Below are 8,581 nucleotides of genomic sequence, written 5' to 3' on the forward strand. Positions count from 1 at the left end.
TTTATTTACATTAGAAAGAGGCGTCTAAGAGGGGATATGATAACTATATACAAATATATTCAGGGACAATACAAGGAGCTTTCAAAAGAACAATTCATCCCACGGGCAGTACAAAGGACTCGGGCCATCCCTTAAGGTTGGATGAAAGGAAATTTCACCAGCAACAAAGGAAAGGGTTCTTTATAGTAAGGGCAGTTAAAATGTGGAATTCATTACCCATGGAGACTGTGATGGCAGATACAATAGATTTGTTCAAAAAAAGGTTGGACAGCTTTTTAGATGGGAAAGGTATACAGGGATATACCAAATAAGTATACATGGGAAGGATGTTGATCCAGGGATTAATCTGATTGCCAATTCTTGGAGTCAGGAAGGAATGAATTTTTCCCCTTAATGGAGTTTTTTTGTTTGCCTTCCTCTGGATCAATAAGTAAGTATAGATATAGAATAAAATATCTGTTGTCTAAATTTAGCATAGGTTGAACTTGATGGACGTACGTCTTTTTTCAACCTCATCTACTATGTAACTATGTAGTCGCATTACACCCTTGCTGGTGATTGATGCACGTATATAAGGACGTGACATCACACATTGCTAGGATAAAATATTGCTCCCGCTGTAGTCCCACAAGATCCACCTTGATAAAGAGCTCACACTCGAAACGCGTTGGTGGGGGTCTTTGTACCCTGTAATGTAGCTGTATCTTTTTGCTGGTTCCATTAAATATATTTTTTAAGGGCAAACGCTCTCCTTGACTTTACTCAATTTTTTGCTTTTTCCTTGAGAAACAGTGCCTGCTTTTTCCTTGCTTTGCGTCTATCCCCAAGATCCATAGGACCTGGGTGGTGTCCCTTAAAAATGGGGGTAGTTGCCTAACAGAGGGTTGCAACAATATGTCGATATATTCTGACATATTTTGGGTCAAGGATCCTATTCCCTAAATTATCGGCCTTCCAGGTGGTTTAGTGAGACTTTTATGTATTTTGGGCAGATGGTAGAACACTGGCATTTTGGGAAATTTAGTATCTAGATATTTGTGCTCTTTATCTAGTAAAATGCCTTCTTCCAGACCTGCATCTAATAGTACTTTTAGTTGCGTTTTATAGTCATTGGATGGATCTCTATTGAGAGTTTTATATGTTGAGGTGTCTCCTAAAAGGCTCTTTGATTCTTCTAGGTAGTCTGTCTTGTTGAGGACAACTACCCCCCCCTCCCTTTTTAGCAGGTTTAATTACAATGTCATTGTTTGAAGCAATCTTTTGAGAGCTAATTTTTCCTCTCCTGAATGTTTTGTGTTCTTCACGTCTGTTTTTAATTGATATGATAGTTTCTGCAAATTCCGTCTCAACCAATTTTTGGAAAGTTTCGATCAGTGGCCCTCTGAAGAAACTTGGATAGAATTTGTTTGGATTTTTTAACATAGTATGTTTAAATTTGTTCTCTACAGTTCTAGTAACTACTGGCTCTCTAACTCTCAACTCATATTGAGATTTCAGAAAGTATCTCTTTAAAGTTAACCTTCTGATACATTTTTGAGTATCAATGTACACTTGAAATTTATTTGGTCCATTTATTGGAACATTGTTGAAGCCTTTATTCAATAATGATGTCTCGTTAGGCCCTAATACTAAGTTACTTAGGTTGAAAATGCTGTTTTTTTAATTTATTTTGCCAACCTTTTTCATTCCCTTTTTTCCTCCTCTGCATTATCTAGTTTGTTTTCCTCCCTCTTTGTTATCATTGCTTTTGAAGTTGTTGGTTTCCACCCTCCTTGAGGTGAATTTGAATGTCTGCTCCTTTCTGGTGTGTCCCCCTTTCCCTCCCCTCCCCCTTGCTCTCCCTATAAAAAGAGACCTTGGAGCGGGTGATCTATGAGCTGAGGATCTGGCATATGTTCTGGATTCGGATCTTTCCCTTGATCTTTCCCTGGACCTAACTACAGTTCTGGGTTGTGACCTTTCTCTTGACCTTCTGTTTTCTCTAGTTATATATTCTCACCCTCGCCTCATCTCTTTTTTGGTGTTTTGACTTATCTTTAAGTTTTTCATAATGGTTCTGGTTATGGTTACAATTTCTTTCTTCATTTTGTCTTTTGTTTTTCCAGTAGGAAATATATTTTTGGTTTATTTTTTTTTGATACGTGTGATTTGGTTTGTTTGACCTAGATTGGTCCCTCACGTAGTGTCTGTTTTTACCTCTTTCTATCTGTCCACTTATACTTTTATTCTCAAATTGTTTTTTTAAATTACGGTAGCTATTGCTGTCATAGTCCTCTTTATCTCGCTGACATTTCTTTTTTTTAATTGCCATAGTTGTTTCCACTATTTTGTCCAACCTATCCTTTATTTTGACTTCATAGTACTCAAAATCTTCTAATTCTCTGAAGGTTTCGGATTTGTTTTGTGCCTCTTGTATTGAAGTATCTCATTTCCTTAAGGCACTGTTCCTGTGTTTAATTAAAAGTCTCATTAATTCAAATGAGCAATTTTCCAAAAATATGGTGCCACTTATTAATAAAATTGGTATTTTCATAATAATTTAGTGGTAATTTTAAAAAGCCTAAGGCCACTTGGAATTCTTTTGTGTTATATATATTTCTCAAGGGTAATGATATCCCCCCACTGCTTCATTACGATAACCATAATTTTTTCTAAACACTGGAAATGCATATATATATGTCTTCTTCCTTTACTGATGGTGATTAATTTTCTATAATATCATCTGTGATATCTGTACTATCAGTGTTAAAATCTGTGTCAACTTTGCTTGTACTATTTCTCCTATTGGAATCTAATGAAGAGTATTCCATTCTGTATATGTGTAAGCAGCTTCCACAGATAGAAAAGACAGTGGAGGAAACGCTAAAACACTATTTAAAACAATATAATAATATGTGTATAAAAGTCATAGTATTGAGCCCATTGGACAATTCCTTGAGGAAGAGAACAAACTTCTCAAAATGCGTAGGGTGTCCTACCCGAGCCATCGTAGCAGACAAGTGACGTCATTAGAGTTCCAGGAAGTAGGAACTGGCTACAACGGAGCTCGTGTATCTCGGCAATGCAAGTACCCAGTATACCAGCACTCACCAGAGCAGAAGTCTGGACTGCAGCAGCCCACAGAGAGGGAAGGAGGTAATCCATCTAAGTGGGGAGCGGACGACCCCCTGGAGGAGGAAACCTTACACCCCAACAAAGCGAGCATCTTTAATTGCAGTAACAAGTGTCAGGACAGAAGTGTACCTGCGATGCAAAACTGGAAAGCTTAATATTCAACTGTGCTGATAACAACATTTGTTTGTGAGTGTGCAATCGCATTTATTCTTTTTTTTATAATTTATTAAAAATGTTATTGCACTATTTTGTTCTTTATATTCCTTTTTTAAGGTACAGTTGCCCAAATTAACTAAGAACTGCAAGAGGAGGCAAAATATAATCTCTGAAGGACTCTTATTTGGAGCTAAGTATCATTTCCCCCATTACAATAGAGTTTATAGTGTTATCTTCTTCCATACATATTCACTTGCCTACTGTATAAGCCCTTTGCGCCCATTTGTACAAGTGAGATGGGGCCTATCTGGGACCTAAGGAGTGATCTACGCCTAATCTGGGTGCAACTGACACCCAGACCCTACCTTCCCCTTCTCCTTCCTGGCTCCAACTGCCGCCTTGCATTCTATGCGCGCCACATGTAGCAAATCCCTTCACAGTCAATCCTCTAACACTATTGGTTAACACTGCCCACGTGGTCGGGCCGTCCCAGAGCACTCTGGGTATTGTAGTCCCCTATGAACCAAATACAGAAGATGGCCACCGCTCTCTTGTCCCCTCTGCGCATGCGCGCCAATCTTTAATGGCCGCCGGACCTGAGAATGTTATGTGCATGCGCGAGACAAAACATGGCGGCGCCCGCCACCTGGCACTGCCCCGGAGCTCCCTGCGCAAACTCTCCTCTTCCCGCAGCCATTACAAAGGCAAGGGAGAAGCTCCGACCACCGCCGCAGCCGCTACACCCCCTTCCCAACACGACACAGAGGTAAGGGGGCTCGGCTACATAAGCATTATAGCTAAATTGCCATTCAGCAGCAGATCTGTCATGGATGCAATCGATTTGCTTTACTTTTTTAAAATGTTTTCTGAATTCTGGGCTACTGCTCGTTGCATTGGGCTGCATATCTGGCTTCTTGTACTACTAGGAGCAGCAGCACTGACATCATGTTGTCTGGTATGTCCTCCCCGTCTGTACACACTCGCTCTGGGATTTCCCTAAAAAAAACAGAAGACGACGAAGCACCGGAAGCAAGAGCAACAGTACCTTTAGAGCAGGGATTATAGTTATCATGATCCAAATTCTTTGGTCTTGTCCCTCCTCTATTTTCATTAAACGTGTTGGAAACTTAATCATTGACAACCGATTCACAGAATATCTGTTTTCTGTAGAACATGCATATGAGGATTTATTCATCTCACCATTATTGAAATGTGCAATCGCACTAGATTTAGGGCCTGATGCATTAAAGGCCGGAAAAAAAAATTGCCAGGATTTTTAAATCCCCATTTTTGGCAGTGATGCTATCACGGAATTCAGAAAGGCCCGAATACCAGCAATAGCAACATTTGCAGAAATAGCGAGTAGCCGGCAACAATAGGATCGGTCCTCCGAAAAGGCCTTACCCGGCGAGTTCTATCTGCTGCAGCGAGAAAGCCGTCTCTCTGTGCGCAAATCTCGCAGGGAATTTTTTATTTTTCCATTTCAATTTTAATAATAGTGTCGATGAGCAGGGGGTCTCAGGAGCAGAAAAAAAAGGAAGATACACTTAGGCGCATAAATATATTACTGATGGTTTAACGTAATGATAATGGTGGCCAAGTTTCTCACAGAATCAGCAGTATTATTACATAAAATACAGTTTATTGGAAAAAAAGGTAAAAAAATAAAATGTACAATCAAAAAGATCCTATTGAAGGATATAACATAATATTGGACCCCTTATTTGATTAAGCTTAATCAACCCAAGTTGTGTGTACACACTATGTATTGATATATATATATATATATAAATATATATATATACTGTATGTGTAACAAAAAACAGACTTGAACTAACACAATGCTGTAACCATATGGTTAATGTTGAAAATGTCCTGATATTCTCTTAATATAGAAACAATATGTCACAGTCAATTGGTAAGTATTATCCTTTTTGTAGATTAAAAAGATTTTGTTATATAGTAATGGAGTCTCGGTAGTATATACAATGGTTGTTTGTTTGAATGAGCTTTATATATTACTCAGTCAAGATGTGTTGCTAGCTTTTTAAAACTGGGTTCCTCTTCACATGGATATATGTATGTTCATCTGCTGCGGCTTTATACTGAACTATTCACAATTTCCCATGATTGGTGTTATGTACACAAAGATGTTAGTGCAGTAAATACATGCTGTATAAAAGTGATGGTGCCGATAACTTTATTGCAGTCTTACATACATGCTCCGATTTCGTATGTGCATTATCGTCACTCACTGCCCGGATGGGCTTGAGGTCTGCTCACTGCATCCGTACAGAAATCTTACCACACAGTGCGTCCGTTTGCTGTGTTGGTTACCTCTTCTGGCACTCTATATTTCACAGCAGCTGTATACAGGCATACCCCGCTTTAAGGACACTCACTTTAAGTACACTCGCGAGTAAGTACATTTCGCTCAATAGGCAAACGGCAGCTCACGCATGCGCCTGTCAGCACGCCCTGAACAGCAATACTGGCTCCCTACCTGTACCGAAGCTGTGCACAAGCGGGGAGGCTATAGAGCCTGTTACACATGCATTATTTACATCAGTTATGCATGTATATGACAATTGCAGTACAGTACGTGCATCAAAAGTGGGAAAAAGGGAGTGCTTCACTTTAAGTACATTTTCACTTTACATACATGCTCCGGTCCCATTGTGTACGTTAATGCGGGGTATGCCTGTATTGCAGTTCTCCTTGAGACTTTATTTTCTCTCCAGCAGACAATCCACGCAGCGTCTGTAGCAGGCTCAGCTCCAAGTCGCTTTCGCATCTCAGGATGAGAGCCGCTCCATTGGTTTCAGGTCCGGGGAAACCCTGCTTCCCGAGATACAGGCCCCGTTATGGGGTGTTGGTATCTCCTATGCTTTGGATTCCCATGGTCACGTGACGTGGGACATTTAAATGCAAAGGAGATACCGGCACCCCATAAAGGGGCCTGTATCTCGGGAAGCAGGGGGTCCCTGGACGTCAAATAATGCAGTTCTGCCCAGAGACCCCCTGCTCATCTACACTGGTATTAAAACACACATTTAAACAATTTAAAAATTCATTACAATAGCGGCTATCTGCTATTGTAATGAAGCTGCGTTTTAATGTAATTTTTATTAATAGTGTGCGGGAGCAGGGGGTCTCCTGAGCTGAACTGCTTTGATTTCAGCATCGGGGACCCCCTGCTTCCCGAGTTACAGTCCCTGGTATTTAAATCTCCTTGTTATTTCACGCAGATGCTTTAAAAATGGCGGGGGTACGGCACCTGATGCCCCATAGAAGGGCCTGTAACTCGGGAATGAGTGGATCCCTGAGGCTGAAATCAAAGCAGTTAAGATCAGAAGACTCACTTCTTCCCGAGTTACAGGCCGTGGTATGGGGCATTGGGTGCCAGAACCACCACCATTTTTATTATTTAATAGGGTTGATATTACTGCTTGGAGTTTTTGTTTTACTTGTTGTTGAATTTATATTTGCACTATATTTAACAATGATTACTGTATCCTTAGTTTCATCTTAACCATAAGTATCACTACCACCGCCACCACTAAATCAGTCTTTCACTCACACACAGCAAGTGATAGCCTTCAAGTCTCTATGACTCTCCCAATTCTTTATGTGACTGTTTTAACAGCTCTTCAAAGTCTTGTGCTATTAATTCCAGAACTTGTTCAGCATTCATAAATGTTTTTGAATGTGACAAGAATGATGTGCCTTTTACAAAGGAGTTAATAGTGGGCTAAACAGTAGTAACAGCAGCAACTGGCAGTGGGGGTTGGGTGGTGGGATTGGCTTTTGCATAGAACTGACAGTTTAATTGACATTCTCAATAATATGCTTATTCGGATTAGCAATTTTTGTTTCAGAAGTACTGCTAGTTCTAGTACTAGTGCCACATGCTGACTTGAACTTCCATTCCCATTTTAAATCTCTTAAATGTATGTTAATTGTCTAGGTAGGATGGGAAGTTGGACAATCTGCAGTGATATTGTGATTCAGTGACAGTGTCATTGTCCTTCCGCTTATACTTGCTGTGAGTAGTAGGTGCTTGTAACAGGGGACTTATCCCTGTTCAGTAATGTGCCTTTAATCCAGCAGTGTGGTGTTAACCTCTGGTACTTAATTACTAAACACCACCTGCCTGATTTAGATTGTTTACAAAACCTGTCTATTCAGACAAGAAGTGACTCCCTAGCTCTGACTGAGAGCTGACCCTTGGAGCTGACCAGTCTTGAGCTCTGCACAGCAGAGCTGATTTCAAGACACTGGGAAAACTACTACACCGCAAGCTGAACCAGGAAGTGAGATTTTCCCTCCAAGAAACAGATAAGACTTGTATTCTTAAAAGACTGCTTATATCTGCTTATTTCATGTTATATGTTTTGGTGCTGCGAGAACTGCTTGACTAAGGGAGATGTGAATTATTGCATAGTGTTTCACTAGAAATACTCCCAAGTGAATAGAAGCTTTGTTCCCCCCCTGTGTTTGGATGTTTTCCTGATAAAAAGGAAAAGGCACAATAAAGCCTTATTATAATTTCACATTATAAAGCCTCCTAATTGCGTACCTCTGTGAACGTCCGTCCACAGTGCTCCAGCAGCAGCAACTTTCACTGATTTTAATTTTATCTGATTCATCACCACTACAAAACCATGACCAAAACTATGTCCACCTCTTCTTGACCTTGCACGTCTACTTTGAAACGTTTACTCAGTCCACTAAAACTAGTATTACCATTAGATATGTTGTTATTTTTTGCTAAATTCACATATTGTATATTTTAGTGCTAGCCTGTACTAGGCTTGCTGCTAGCTGGCCTAGTGTCAAACAGACGCAGAGCATCTGCTGCTATATATTAGCCCTACTTGCTTGCTTGGCACTGGCAGGGTGCAGCAGCACACAGTTTGCCCCTATGAGTTGTGGAATAGAGAAGGGTGAAGGGTTGGGGTTGGAGGGATTTGGGTGAATAGTGGGTCTCAGGACTCATTACCACTCAGCCTAACCTCTTGATCAACCCAAGATAAGTAATGGGGAGGGGAAATGGTCAGGATCAGGACTTGTCTCTATGAGATGTATAGTAAAGGAGGGGGAGATGGGGTGGGAGGGCCAACGACTCAGCCAATTAAACTATTCCTTATTTACCAGTGCAGTATAACATTATTGTATGCGTTCTTTGAAAAATAAATAATAATTATAAAAATATAAACAGCAACAATAATAATACAAATAATGTATTATTATTAGTAGTAATATTAAATATAACACAAATATTTAAAGAGTGGTTTAATAATTTCTTATA

The sequence above is a fragment of the Ascaphus truei genome, chromosome 1 (genome assembly GCF_040206685.1).
Source record: "Ascaphus truei isolate aAscTru1 chromosome 1, aAscTru1.hap1, whole genome shotgun sequence".
Classification (NCBI taxonomy): domain Eukaryota; kingdom Metazoa; phylum Chordata; class Amphibia; order Anura; family Ascaphidae; genus Ascaphus; species Ascaphus truei.